General features: G+C 51.4%; 1 protein-coding gene across 4 annotated transcripts in view; it reads right to left on the reverse strand.

Moving 5' to 3' along the window:
- The window catches only part of PLXNA2 (plexin A2), a 233,673-nt gene extending 233,301 nt beyond the window's left edge, over positions 1-372 (reverse strand). For 2 of the 4 annotated variants that reach the window (XM_086342253.1, XM_086342250.1), the window contains exon 1: positions 233-366. The gene's annotated coding sequence lies outside the window, so the exon portion shown is untranslated. Of the gene's footprint in view, positions 1-232 lie in introns of all 4 variants that reach the window. The other 2 variants (XM_086342251.1, XM_086342252.1) reach the window with 2 other exon arrangements.
- Positions 373-14,967: the final 14,595 nt, after the last annotated feature.

Consider the following 14,967-nt stretch of genomic DNA (forward strand, 5'->3'; position numbering starts at 1 on the left):
CACCGAGTGAAGCCCGCACACGCGCGCGCGCCCGGGCGCCGCGCTCCGGCCCGCGAAAGTGGCCGGCCCGGCGCGGGGACTCGCCGGCTGCAGCCGAGCCCCGGCGCTCGGGGCTGGGACCCTGCGGAGGCGGGGCACCGGGGAAGCCGCCGCGAGGCGAGCGCGCTTCGGGAGGATCGGGCGCCTGGCAGGCGCCGCAGACTCCGAGCGCCCGGCCTCGGGCGCCGCTTACCCAGCTCGGAGATGTCGGTCTGTCCTTCCGTCCCCGGTCCGACCGCTTCGGCCGCCGGCTTCCGAGGCCGGCGCGCTGCCTGCTTCTCCGGCTGCTCACGGCTCGCGATCACGCGGACGACCGCATCCACATGGAGTCCAAATTCATTAAAATCCACGTCAAGCCACCAGCCACTTATCTGTATTCCTGAAGTGGCCCCTCGGTCTCCGGCCCGCGAGCCCCTCCGTCCTCCGCCGCCCGGTGGCAGCCCCGCCGGGCGCGGTGGCCGGCTCGCGAGGAGAACCGGGAGGCGCCGAGGGGGCGTGGGGGTGGGGGGGCGCGGCGGCGGTGGTGGCGGCTGGCGGTGGTCTCTCCTTGGGAAGCGGCAGAGCCCCGGCTGTCTTCAGATTTTTTCCAGCGCGACTTTCCGGGCTCCTCTGACATCAGCAATCGCGGCGCTTCCTTCCCTTCTCGCTCCCCGGGTTCGTTCACAGTCCCATTTCCTCCGGGAACCTGGCTCTCCGGATCTATTTCGAGGTTGGCTCCGCTCGCTCCGGCGGCCCCCTGGCTCCCCACGGCTCCCGAGCTCGCGCGGGGTCTCGGTCTGGATCGCGGGGTTCCTGTCTGGATCGCGGGGTCCCTGTGTCTGGATCGCCTGCCCTTTCGGCTGAAAAATTCCCAGCAACTGCGTTCGGCCGCGCTCCCGCTCCAGTCTGGCGCGGACGGCGCTGCGCCCGGCGGCTCGGCTCCCGCGGCGGCGGCGGCGGCAGGGCCCTGAGCGCCGGCCCCCCTATATTACCAGGCGGCTCATTATCATAGAGGCCGCGCGCCTTAACCCCCTCCCTGCCGGCCGCGCCCGCCCGGACGGGGGCCGCGCCCGCCGCTGGCACCGCCCTCTGCAGCCAGCCCCCTGCCCCTTCCCCGCCCACCCCCCCCCCGCCACCCCCCCCCCCCGGACCTCCTCCTCCGCCAGCTGTCAACAAAGGACAACCAGCTTGGGCCGGGGGAGGCCGCCCCGCTGTCTTCTCGGCGCCCAACTCCAGCCTGGACCCGCCAGCCACCTTAAGTGGCCAAAGCGGGATTGCGGGGGTGGGGGGGGGGGGTGGGGGGGGGGTGGGCACGCCAATCGTGCTGGGGCCTGGGAATTCGGGTGGGGGCCTCGCCGAGGCCCTCGGGGCGTGGGGAGCTCAGGACAAGCGGAGTGGGTGGGTGAGGTCAGTCGGGACGTGGACACCTCCCCCCGCCCCCCGCCCCTGACAGCATCACCTGTCACCGCGCGCATACTGCACAGTTCCTCTTCGTCTTTAATTGGAGGGGTGTGTGGCGGGGGGTGGGGGGACCGGCCTTTGGCTGATGAGGTTAAGAAGGGGGCTCTCGGAATTTGTGCAAGCAGATTCCGTCTGCTCGTGAATCTCAGAAAGCCAACAAGCTGTCAAATGAGGTTTGAAGTTGTTGTTGTTTTTTTTAATTACCATTTTTATTATGTGAAGACGGGCCTTGCTCTGAATTGCAAGTTTCCGACTCTGGTTAGAGACCCTGGGCATCTGGCAAATGTAGGGAGGCTGAGATGAGCGGGGAGCTTTCTATGTCCAGACCCAGGAAGCCTTCCTGGCAGGGGAATCAGAGAGGTAGCGGTACAATAACTTGTTTTAATAAACTAAGGTGAGAGGCGCCTGGATTCCGGATGGCAGGGCCTCAGCGCCTTAACTTGCTTGCTTCCACGTCCTGTAGAATCTCGGTTCCCCCCGCAGCCTCTGCACGCGGCTTTGCGAAACAGGCCTGCGAGCTGGACTCCAGCGACTTCGCTGGATCTGCCTAGTCCCTGTTGGCGATCAGAGCACACGCGAGTTTACTCAATACGTCCAAGTATTCTGATAAGCTCCGTCTACTGCCCTCTCGTGGCCACAGCCCTCAGTGGTATAAAGAAAAGAGAAGGGGGAAGAAAAAAATCACAAGAAACCCTAAAAGAAATCGCACGTAATTCTCAGGGCAGCAGGGGCCTTAAAGAACAAAAAAAAAAAAAAAAAAAGGAGAAATAAATGTAGACTCACCTGTTATGCTGTGCAATCACCCCTTGAATTAAGTAAAGTATTGTGGGGGAAATGTAAGATTTACTTCATCCACAGAAATTAGCTCATTTCTCAAAAGTTCTTTCCTCACTGTTAATTAGCTGAAATTCGTCTTCTTGTGACTTAAACTGGTTATTCTTTGTAGTGGCCTGTGCAGCCACAAAGAATTTGTCTAAGCTGTCTTTCCTGATCCATACCTGCTCTGTTCTTTAAACTTCTCTAGTATTTATTGTTGGCAGTCCTCCAGGCAATTATCATGTTACTCTATATTATTATTTATTTCTCTTTATAACTTGATCTTGTCTCTCCATCCAGACAGCCTTGCCTACCGTCTTAACTTTGGTTAGACTGAATATAAACCACAATTTATTAAGGAATATGATTTGAAGAAGTTGCTAGAAGATTTTGGAAAATTTCTTTGTTTGATACATGGAGCATGGGTCTGGTCAGCTCAACCCAGGATAGGCAGTGGTAGGCTTGGAAATACCTAACTGATAAAGCTTGAAGCTGAAAATTAGGACCTTCTGGTTCTCAAATCAAGTGCTGCATGACTCTGGAAGAGGTTCCATCTCTCTCTATTTTTGTTGTTGTTGTTGTTCAGTCGCTCAGTCATGTCAGACTCTTTTCAACCCCATGGACCGCAGCACGCCAGGCTTCCCTGTCCTTCATCATCTTCCAGAGCTTGCTCAAACTTATGTCCATTAAGTTGGTGATGCCATCCGACCATCTCATCCTCTGTTGTCCCCTTCTCCTGCCTTCAATATTTCCTAGCATCAGGGTCTTTTCTAATGAATTGGCTCTTTGCATCAGGTGACCCAAGTATTGGAGCTTCAGTTTCAGCATCAGTCCTTCCAATGAATATTCAGGGTTGATTTCCTGTAGGATGGACTGGCTTGATCTCCTTATGCCTCAACTTAATTATGTCTTGGGACGATTTTGATTTTGGTAGCAATTTAAATAACTTTCTAATCCTACCTCCTGTGGTCCAGAAATCAACCCTAGAAGGAAGAGTAAGGGAGGTGAAATGAAACACTCACTGCCTCCTCCACCCCAGTCTCCCCTCTCCCTTTCAAATGAATAGTGAAGAGAGGGAGGGAGAGAGGGAAGCCAGGCAGGAAAACCTGTTGCACGTGACCCGATGCCACCCAGTTTGCACATCGCCACGGAGCACAGCCTGAGGTCTGAGTCCTGTGACGTGATGGGGTGCCTGTGGCCAGCACAACAACGGCAAGGACACTACTCGGTCTCCTGGGAGGCACCTGTTAAGCACCCTCAACTTCTCTGGGCCTTGGTTTGTCCATCTGTAAAATGGGAATTCCTACTTTGAATCTTCAGAGAGTTGTGGGAGCTAAAATAGAAATATATAGAAATGTTAGCAGATTTTAATAGTGTCATTAAAATGGAAAGATTTGTTCATATTTTTAGTCCTGATAGGCTAAAACACATATAGGTCTTATGAGTTAAGCACATTATTACAACAATATATCTTGGGAATAAAAAAAGAACACCTCAGATTCATGCTGTATATTTAGATATAGCACTCTCTGAGGCAATGGCAATATATATGAGCCTTTGATCTTCAAAGGTGCTCCAATAATCATATCCTTTTGATCACTGGGTATCCATTCATTCATTCATTCCACAAACATTATTTATTAAGAGTGACTTTATTAGATTTCTTAAATGGAATGGTATATAGTACATGATTATTTCTTCCACACATATTTTTTTAAGGGAAATTATGCTGATAATCTTGCTCATAGGTTTCATGCCCTCAGACCCATCTACGTCTTTCTCGGACCTGAGTTTCCTGGCATCTTTTTGGGCTTTGATGTCCTCTTTCTCATCCTGTTCAGCTGATATCAAACTCATGGTCCCTGGGGACTCGTCAAGCCTCTGCCAGCCCCTTACAGTTCCTCCTCGTGTCCATCAGGAGTAATGGTCACAGCCCAGCACAGCTCTGGGCAAGTGGTGGGTGTTTAGTAAATGTCTATCGGATGAATAGAGTGATGGGTGGGCAGATGTTTGCTGTAAGCCCAATCCTCATCTTTGGAAGACTGAAACAGGGTTTTCCTCGCCCCAGCCACCCACCTCTATCTACAGGCCACGGTGCTCCTGGATCCTCAGTCCTGCAAAATCACCGATGCCTACTGCATTGCCATTCCAGGCCCCAGGCTCTTCTTTGCTGGTCCCCAGATGGGTGGCTTGGGCTGGGGAGGAGGATCAGAGGAGTGGGAGAGAACAGGACAAAGGCACACTCCGGAATGGAGCCGAACTTTGCCCGGGAGAAAGAAGCATTGCTCCTGCAGAGGCAGGTCTCGCTGAGCAGGCCTCCGCAGGCCTTTGCAAGCAAGCCTGAGACTTTGGGGGAGAATAGGCCCAAGTGGGCAACAAGCCCATCCTCAGGGGAAGTCCTCTCTGTCACAGTAGCAGCTCCAGCCCCACAAATAGATGCCAGTCCGGTAGCCCCTCGGATGGCGGGAGGTATTTTTGGTGCTGGAAGGCGGCCATACTTTGGCAGGCTTTCAGCATCCAGTCTGCTCTCTTTCGGAGGTTGGGAGGGTGGCAAGCAGTCAGTGTTGAGCATGGGAACGCTGCCTGCGAGTGTGCCCGTGCATACATTTAGGGGCCTGGGCTGGGGGGCTGTGTGCTTGGAGCTGTGGGCAGGAAGCCAGTGTCAGCGGTGACCGTTGGGTGGAGCATGGTCTCTTAGCGGGCTTGCCTCTAGCTCCCAGAGCTGAGACCGCGGGTGCCACCACCAGCTCCAGCTCCCTTGGCTCTAAGAGGCCTGTCCCCTTTCATTTGCCCCACCCGTCCTGAACCTCCTCCATTTCACGGCAGGGACACGTTCCCTGGTGGGTGGGCCCTTCCGTCTCCCACCTGCCCACCTCACTTTTGCCAGTGGATGCTGAGGCGGGCGCAGTGCAGAAGCAGCCGCCCCTCTGCCCCCCACATGGACTGGGACCGAGGGCCTGGTCAGATGGGCCAGACTGGAGTGTGTGGGCCAGGGCGTGTGAATGAAGAGCGGTGGGCCACTGGGCTGGGTGCTGGGGACAGCGGTCCAGGATGTGGCCACTGGGCACCTGCTCCAGGATTCTCAGCACCATTCATAAAGATGTCAGCCACCTCTCTCCTCCCCTTCCGGCCCTTCACAAAGCCCACGTTCCTGTGTACCTTAAACAGTAGCCAGCCTGTTAAGGCTCCAAATCAAACAAGGCGGGATTTCACTCCTTTCTCACTCAGCCTCCCACAAGTGGAGCTGGTGTGCCTGTATCCTCAGCTTCTGTCCCTAACCCTCCCTCTCTCTCTCCATCCATCAAGAATGCTGCTCTGGGAGGAGAATATTCTCAGAGGCTCAGCCAACTGCAGCCCTAAACCTATGTGAAGGGCCTCTGGATCCATCTAAAGACTCCTGTGTGTCCTGGGTGAGAAGATTGCAGGGGGCAAGGGGGGAGCGTGGACCGCCGGGCTTCAGATGTGGGAGGTGAAGATGGGGCGAAGGGCTCAGCTCCGGCGTGTAACTTTTGCTGCTATTCTGTGTAGGGTACTGAAGACCTGAGAAAGGGTCCTCTTTGCTATTTTGTTCCCTAAGAGATCCCCCCAAAAGGAGACATACTACCGGGTTGGCCATGTAATCCCTGGCTAAGCCTCTCTGTGCCTCTGTTTCCTCATCTATAAAGTGGAAACGATATCCTTGGCCTGCATGCTCTGCTTCACAAGAATCCAACACGATGCTCACTGTGAGTTGGAGAGCACAACACATTTGTCTAACAGGGATGCTATCTTAAAGTTCTAAAAGTCCTTTTGAGAACCAAGCCTTCTCAGTTGCTGAATCTACAGTCCAACCTCTTGTTCAGTGTTTGAGAGAAAGAGTTGGGCGCCTTAGAGATACCCCTCTGCTTTTGGGGTGGCTACATCGTCTCCCCATCCCGTTGGCGTCCCTCCTTCTCTCCCACGCATCCACGGGAAAGTGCTGCAGACCGAGATTCTCCCCAGTTCCCTTCCTGTGTGGAAGCACAGGGCACTTCCCAGCTGCAGTCGGCCCTCACTGCGGGCCCGTCCCTGTCCACCTGCTTCTTCCAGACAGGCGGGGGAGGACCGGAGATGCTGAGATGCCTCGGAGGACACTCCCAAGTGTACAGGAATCAGAAAGGCATGGACCCTCACTGCCTGAGAGACAGTATGAAGATGCTCTTTTGAGGTCCTTCTCTGCTTAGCCGCCCTCACCAGCCACAAACTCCACGTTAACCTCCCAGCCTGATTCAGAGGACAGTCACTCTCCAAACTCCAGCCGGAGCTGGGCGGCTTGGCTTTCTGAGGACGCAGTGTCTTGTGGGCAGACACAGGCAGGGCCTTCCCAGTGGGAGTAAGGCAGCCAGGACAGAGCCAGTGCAGTTTACTCCTCTGAGATCAGAACCTGTAGGGGAGCACCTCCTTATTCCAGGTTTCTTCATTTAGACAAAGGGATACCTGCCCTTCAGTTGCTCATAATTGTCGTCATAAAGTGGTCCATGCTAACATGTATTGGGTGCCCACCTTGCTTCCATCATTGCAGTTGGCAGTGTGCCTACCTGACTCCACGTCCTCACAAGTCTGGTCTTCATAGGTGTTACCACCCCACTTTCTAGATGAAGAAACTGATGATCAGAAAGCCAAGGAACTGACCCAAGATCGTCCAGGTAGTCCGAATTTGAACTTGGGTTTCTCTGACATCCCTTTTCTCTAGTTTTGTTCTCTTCTGAGGAGGAAAAAGGGATGAAAGTATGGGAGTCCGCTCTTCACGTGCCAGGACACGGGAGGCTCCAGGCCTGAATCCCCGTTCTCAGCACTGAGCTGGCCAGTGAGCCAGAGGCTCCTTAGGAGTCCTCATCACAAGTCCAGCAGAACATCGCCGAGCTTCTGCTGAAGGTCAGCAGTGTCATTTTCTCCTACACAGGAGAGCATGTTGCCATTGTTATGGTGATCATTATAAACAATCACACTGATGAGCTCAACTCTCCTTTCTTTTGCGGGGTGAATGCATTGAACTGTGAGACTTGGTCCAGAGGAAAGAAGTTGCCCACACGTGCAGGTGCCCACTAGCTTCTGTCAACCTCTGCCCCGCACAACACCGCAGGATAATGGGGTGATGGGCTGGAGCCCCAGCCTTAGAGACAGCATGCCAGCCGGTCACTGTGGAATTCACAGGGAGCAGGGCCAGCCAAGCACCAGAGTCTGCATTCTCCTTGATTGCATCTGGGCTCTGCAAACCCCAACAGAATTGAACTTACATCTCCTCCTAATTAGGGGAGAAAGGAAGACAAGAATGATAGCAGAAGAATTTCTTCCTGCCTCTGATGGCAGGCTCTTCAGGGACAGAACATTAAGCTCTTTCTCTGTCTGCCCCCAGCCTTCTCTCTCCTGTCTGATACCTGGAGGACCTAATGTGGTGCCAGGCCCTCCCTGGGACTGGAGCCTGTGTGTGATTCGAGTGATGAACAGGGGCTGGTTGGAAAAGCTAGACCCCGCCCGGGGGCTTGTCTCGGGTCTGCTGATCTGCGGGGAGGCAGTGCCCAGCAGGGGCTGGCGAGGAGGGGCCTGGGATGCCTCCAGCTTGCTGCCTGACGGCTGATCCTGGGCCTTGGAGGGGTGGGGGTAGGGAGGTGGGGCCTTGCCCAGAGGAGGCTGGTGAGAGTAAAGCCCACTGCCCTCACTGCCTAAATGGCTCAGATGTCCTGGCATCCAGATGCCCACCCCAGGGCCTGCTTCAGTGCTGTAAATTTAGGGCAGGATGTGAACTACTAGTGTCTAAAAGGAAAAAGTCAGAAATGGCGCAAGTCTTGGCAGGCAGGAGTCAACAGTGTCATCACCAACATCATGAAACCATTAACAGCCACCAGGAAAGGAATAAAGCACTTTAACGTTATTTGCTGTATTCTGAGTTTTGAATTCCTAGAAAGTAAAGTCCACACATTCCCCTCATAGTCAGTTTAATAATTCCGTTTTTATCCCTTTTCTGAAATAAATTCTTGCCGGTTACCCTAGTATTCTTGCCTGGAGAACCCCATGGATAGAGGAGACTGGTGGGCTACGGTCCACGGGGTCACAGACAGTCGGACACAGCCGAAGCAACTTCGCACATACGAGGTGGAAAGCAAAGATTAAGAGCAAGAGCGATTCTGGTTCTGTCATCTTCTAACTTTCCTCGTCTTTCTTTCTGGGGTCACAACACTGATTTTTGTTTATTTGTTTTTGTGTATGTGGTTTTTTTTTTCCTTTCTGAAATGGCGTCTATGCACTCAGAATCAGTATCCAAATGGAAAGGCTACTATTTCCATCAATAAATGGAGGTTGGACTCCCTTCCCTCTGGGTGTCAGGTGAGCTGGGTGCTGACCTCGCTGCCACGCTTGCCTGGCCTTGCATGAGACCCTTCCCTCCTTTTGGCCCTGGTTTCCGCATCCGTAAGAAGGAGGAATTAGGCTCCTCATGCCCCTCTCTGCTGTCCTCACTCCAACTCTCTCCTTGGGGAATGGAAGAAGGGCCGTGGACACTAGACAGCTTTCTGGCCACGACTAGGAGAGCCCAGTGCCCAGGATACCACCCGGGATGTGCAGTTAGTAACGGAGCTGCAGAGGAGGAATCTGCCTTTGAATTGCCTGCAGTTGGATATTTCTGTCTCTGCCTGCCTTTGATAAACTCTCTTGTCCGGGGCCCTGCGGTTATGACGCTTTCTGAGTCGTGGGTGGCTCCAGCCCCTTCGACCCATCCAGCTGATAATATTTCCTGATGTTTCCGAGGCGAGTAGGGGATTATCAGGTAGGGTGGATCTGCTTCACTTCCTCCCCTCATCCTCCGACCCCTCCCACCTGGCTCTCCCGACCCCTCTCCTCTTCGTGGAATTTCTATCTTATGCTGTCCCACAAGGTCCTGCTGTGCTGTGCTTAGTCGCACAGGCGTGTCCGACCCTTTGCAACCCCATGGACTGCAGCCCGCCAGGCCCCTCTGTCCATGGGGATTCTCCAGGCATGAATACTAGAGTGGGTTGCCATGCCCTCCTCCAGGGGATCTTCCCAACCCAGGGATCAAACCCAGGTCTCCCGCCTTGCAGGCAGATTCTTTACCATCTGAGCCACAAACCACAGCCCTGGCTGCCCACCTGGCCTCCCAAAGCCCTTCTGTGGTCTCTCAGGGATGTTGCCCCCCCCGGTGGAATGCTGGGGAACTTTTCTGGCGTGGGGAAAGCTGGGCAGCCTGGCAGCGGTACCTCTCTGCTCTGCAGTTTTTCCGTGTGGCTAATAATTATTACCCTGTGTTAATCACGACAATGGAAGAATTGCGGGCCTTTATTTCGAAATGATCGGCTCCAGTCAATGACTACTTACGACAGTGAAGGGGAAACATCAGCTCCGGGGAGCCTCCATGTAAATGGGGAGTTGAATGAAAGATCAGAAATAATGGAACACGTATTTAGTTCCATTTTCCTCCCTAAAAGGGCCCTGTCAGAGTAATTTCCCCTTCTGTGCACCATACCTCACCATTATTTACAATATCTTCTTGGGAGAATAAAGCTACACCGGCCCCGCCCCCTCTCTACCCCTCCCCCCTCCCCCATCAATTGTGTCTCTTTCTGGAGTTTGGCAAACACAGTGACTTCTTCCTGCTGTGCTCTCAGTGGAGCTGAAATGAATGTGGCTCTGGTTATTTTTTTTCCCCTTAATCATTCTTTCTCTCTCTCTCTCTCTCTTTTTTTTTTTTTGCTGGAGAGCATTTTCACGAAGCACAGCACAGAGGAACAGAATGTCCTGATGTTTGGGTGAGCAGCATGAATTGCTTTGCTTTTTCCTCCCCTTGAATAAAAATAACACCCCATAATCATAATATCAGAGGATGTATAGGTTGTCTTTCAAGGTTCTTCGTTACCTTGCCCACTCTCTATGCTCAGTCTTATTTCTGAAAACCTCTGTCCACCCACCTAGACTACTGGTCCTCTCTGGGTTTCCTGAAATTGTTAAGCCCGTTTTCTCTCCATACTTCTGCCCATGTTCTGGAACACATTGTTCCTTTCCTCACTCCCAGAGCCTGAACAAGCTTTAGGATCTCAAGACCTATTTTTTTTTTTTTTTTTAATAGTCCTACCTGCCTCTTGAGAAACCTATATGCAGGTCAGGAAGCAACAGTTAGAACTGGACATGGAACAACAGACTGGTTCCAAATAGGAAAAGAAGTACATCAAGGCTGTATATTGTCATGCTGCTTATTTAACTTATATTCAGAGTACATCATGAGAAACGCTGGGCTGGAAGAAACAAAAGCTGGAATCAAGATTGCTGGGAGAAATATCAATAACCTCAGATATGCAGATGACACCACCCTTAGGGCGGAAAGTGAAGAGGAACTAAAAAGCCTCTTGATGAAAGTGAAAGTGGAGAGTGAAGAAGTTGGCTTAAAGCTCAACATTCAGAAAATGAAGATCATGGCATCTGGTCCCATCACTTCATTGGAAATAGATGGAGAAACGGTGGAAACAGTGGCAGACTTTATTTTGGGGGGCTCCAAAATCACTGCAGATGGTGACTGCAGCCATGAAATTGAAAGACGCTTCCTCCTTGGAAGGAAAGTTATGTCCAACCTAGATAGCATATTCAAAAGCAGAGATATTAGTTTGCCAACAAAGGTCCATCTAGTCAAGGCTATGGTTTTTCCAGTGGTCATGTATGGATGTGAGAGTTGGACTGTGAAGAAAGCCGAACGCTGAAGAATTGATGCTTTTGAACTGTGGTATTGGAGAAGATTCTTGCGAGTCCCTTGGACTGCAAGGTGATCCAACCAGTCCATCTTAAAGGAGACCACTCCTGGGTGTTCTTTGGAAGGACTGATGCTGAGGTTGAAACTCCAGTACTTTGGCCACCTCATGTGAAGAGTTGACTCATTGGAAAAGACTCTGAGACTGGGAGGGACTGGGGGCAGGGGGAGAAGGGGACGACAGAGGATGAGATGGCTGGATGGCATCACCAACTCGATGGACGTGAGTCTGAGTGAACTCCAGGAGTTGGTGATGGACAGGGAGGCCTGGCGTGCTGCAATTCATGTGGTTGCAGAGTTGAACACGACTGAGGGACTGAACTGAACTGAACCAGTTTATTAATACCAACCCACCTCCCTCCACCCTCATGCACGCGTGCTCAGTAGAGTAACCCTTATGGACTGCAGCCCTCCAGGCTCCTCTGTCCTTAGACTTTTCCAGGCAAGGATACTGGAGTGGGTTGCCGTTTCCAGGACCTGTGTTTTTAAAGATATTCTTTCCAAGGTCTGCTCAGGGCACTTGATGCTCATAAAGGGTTAATAACTTGTAAACTTGTTTCTATCCATAGTGAGCTTGGCCTAGAGAATTCACTAGATACATGTTTGCTGAGTTACTTTCACCATTTCCCGGAAGATAAAGGTAAAGAGGTTCAGCAAGCTTAAGCCGTTTGTAGATCACCTATCCAGTTATGTGGCAGAGAAGATACTGGAACCTGGATGTTTTCACTCTGAGTCCAGGGTCTTTTCCTTTTGCTATGCTACATTCCTGCTACAATCTCCTCTGACCTCTCCTGTTGCTCACTAGTGTGCTTAGCTTCAGCATTTCATTTTTTTTCATCAGGCTGCGAAGTCCTTTTGGGCAGGGGCCAGGCCTCGTGTTTCTCTTGCACCTTACCTTGGAAGTGAAAAATTTTAATCAATCTGCGGTTACCACTTCACCCCGGCTTTCCCCCCAGTCTGTCAAAACTGGCTAAATACACATCTCGGAGCCAAACTTTGGAAGGTCTTGGTTCTGACACTGGGGTCTTCTGCGGACCTGGATCTGCGCACACCCGTGAACTGTGTTCCTCCGCCCAGCCCCGCTCCACCAATATGGGTCTCCCTTTCCTACATGGAATGTGACGGCACAGGACTCTCAGGAGGCTGAACATCTCCTCATTTGAGACATCCGAGATGCTTTCAAATTCACTATTACTGGTACAGGAAAGACCCTTTGACATAAGAACGTGATAAATTGCTTTGTAGTTTCTGCAGCCACCTCATCCCAGGACCTGTGACTCACCTGTGTGCTTTTGACGAGCTTCAAAGTCAAATTAATGCTCACTTCTCTTAATGCAATAATATATAAAAGTTACAATGAATAATTAATGTAGTAGTGTGTGTAGCAAGCATTGGCAAAGTTTTCAAGTGCATTAGGAGCAGGTGGACACATGCTAGAAAGCTGGCTGGGTCCAAGTACAGTTGCTCAGAGCACAGACTTCAGAGTGGACTTGGTTCCTGGCTGTGCCACCAACTCTTTTTGGTCTCAGCAGTTACTTAATCTCTTGCTGACGTCAATCCCCTCAACAGGAAAATAGGAAAAGAATGTGGACATCACAGAGTTGTTACGAGAATTAAATGAGTCTTGTAAACCGCAGTGTCTGGCTCGAGAAAACCTGCTACTTACAGGCCAGTTGCTCCGTGTCAGCCCCTGTCTGTCACTAACTGGCAGTGTGGCCTTGGGGAAGTCAGGCAGCCTTGTTCTCCTCCTCTGTAAAGTGGGACGCGTCAGGTCCTGATATGTTTCAGTCTTCAGAACAACACAGAAAGATAGCAATGAAGTCAAGCAACATCACTGTTTTCCAACGAGGCCACTGAGGCTTAGGAGATCGAACGCTCCATTCAAGGGATGCAGCTGATAAATGGAGAAGCCAAGATCAAGGCAAGATTTCTGAGTCCAGCTCCATGCACTGTTCATGGAGATGTGTGGGCTCCCCTGCAAGTCTCTGGAAGGTGCCCTGTCCCTTGAAGCATGTGCCATCTTTACTTTCAATCACAATTCCTCAGAAGAGGACTCTGGTGTCAGCCTCTAAGAACTTTGGCATTGCCTCTAAGCCATCTGTCCCAAGTAACTCAGGCTGGGAGGTCACAGTGACCTTGAGACTGAGCCCACTGTCTTTCTTCTACCCTTCTCCTCCTCCTCCCACCGCCTGGGGGAGATTCTGCCTCTAAAGGCATCAGTGGCGATGTGGATTGGATTATCTTAATTGTTTGGGATTGAATGTGCTCCTGAGTCAGGAATCACACTTGCCAGCTCTGGGTACTAGGGTCTGGTTCTGTCCCCAAGAGCCAGCACAAGGTATGCAGCTGATATTTACGCGAGGGGCAGGAAGAGTGCGCATGTGTGAGAGAAATTCACAGCACAATGAAGTCTAACTGGATCTTCCCGACCCTGGGATGGAACCCTTGTCTCTTGTGCCTCCTGCGTTGGCAGGCGGATTCTTTACCACTGTGCCACCTGGGCAGCCCTTTGGTTTCCTAAAGGATCACACACTGGATGGTTTAAAACCACAGATTATCCTCTCATGGTGGCTGGAGTCCAGATATTGGAAGTCACGGTGTCAGCAGGGCCATGGGTCCCTCTGAAAGCTATAGTGAAGACCCTTCCTTGCCTCTTCCAGCTTCTGGCTGTTGTCCACAGCCCTTGGAATTCCTTAGTTTGTAGTTACATCTCTCCACTTTCTGCCCCTGTCTTCACATGGTCATCTTTCCTGTCCATGTGTGTGTTCCTATGGCCTTCTTCTAAGGATATCAATCATTGGATTTGGACCCACTCTAGTGTTGGAGAAGACTCTTGAGAGTCCCTTGGACTTCAAGGAGATCCAACCAGTCCATTATGAAGGAGATTGGTCCTGGGTGTTCTTTGGAAGGACTGATGCTAAAGCTGAAACTCCAGTACTTTGGCCACCTCATGCGAAGAGTTGACTCATTGGAAAAGACTCTGATGCTGGGAGAGATTGGGGGCAGGAGGAGAAGGGGATGACAGAGGATGAGATGGTTGGATGGCATCACTGACTCCTGGACCTGAGTTTGAGTGAACTCCAGGAGTTGGTGATGGACAGGGACGCCTGGCATGCTGCAATTTATGGGGTTGCATAAAGTCAGACATGACTGAGTGACTGAAGTGAAATGAACTGAATCCAGAATTGATGCTTTTGAACTGTGGTGTTGAAGAAGACTCTCGAGAGTCCCTTAGACTGCTTGGAGATCCCACCAGTCCATCCTAAAGATCAGTCCTGAATATTCATTGGAAGGACTGATGCTGAAGCGGAAGCTCCAATACTTTGGCCACCTGATGTGAAGAATTGACTCATTGGAAAAGACCCTGATGCTGGGAAAGATTGAAGGTGGGAAGAGAAGGGGATGACAAAGGATGGGATGGTTGGATGGCATCACCAACATGATGTACGTGAGTTTGAGTAAACTTCGGGAGTTGGTGATGGACAGGGAAGCCTGGTGTGCTGCAGTCCATGGGGTTGCAAAGAGTCGGACACAACTGAGCGACTGAACTGAACTAAACTAATCCAGTAGGACTTCCTCTTAACTTGAATACATCTGCAAAGACTCTATTTCTAAATAAGGTCACATATAGAGGTACTAGGGTTAGAAATTGAACATATACTTTTAGTAGACACAAACTTGAACATATATTTGGGGGGATACCCTCTATAAAAATTATTGACTGCATCAACTCAATAAGTGGTCATTCTTTATCTCTTTGTATCCATCCAATGATTAAGCATTTACTATCTTATAACCTTTAGGAGACCTAGAATATATTACTAAAACTCTTGGTACTTGTTATAGTTTTTACAGCACTTTTAGCCTGGAAGATTCTTAAATTCTAGCTTACAATTTTCTTTTGA

This window comes from Bos grunniens, chromosome 16 (genome assembly GCF_055505025.1).
Source record: "Bos grunniens cultivar Pamir isolate PY7600 chromosome 16, Bosgru_T2T1.0, whole genome shotgun sequence".
Taxonomy (NCBI): Eukaryota; Metazoa; Chordata; class Mammalia; order Artiodactyla; family Bovidae; genus Bos; species Bos grunniens.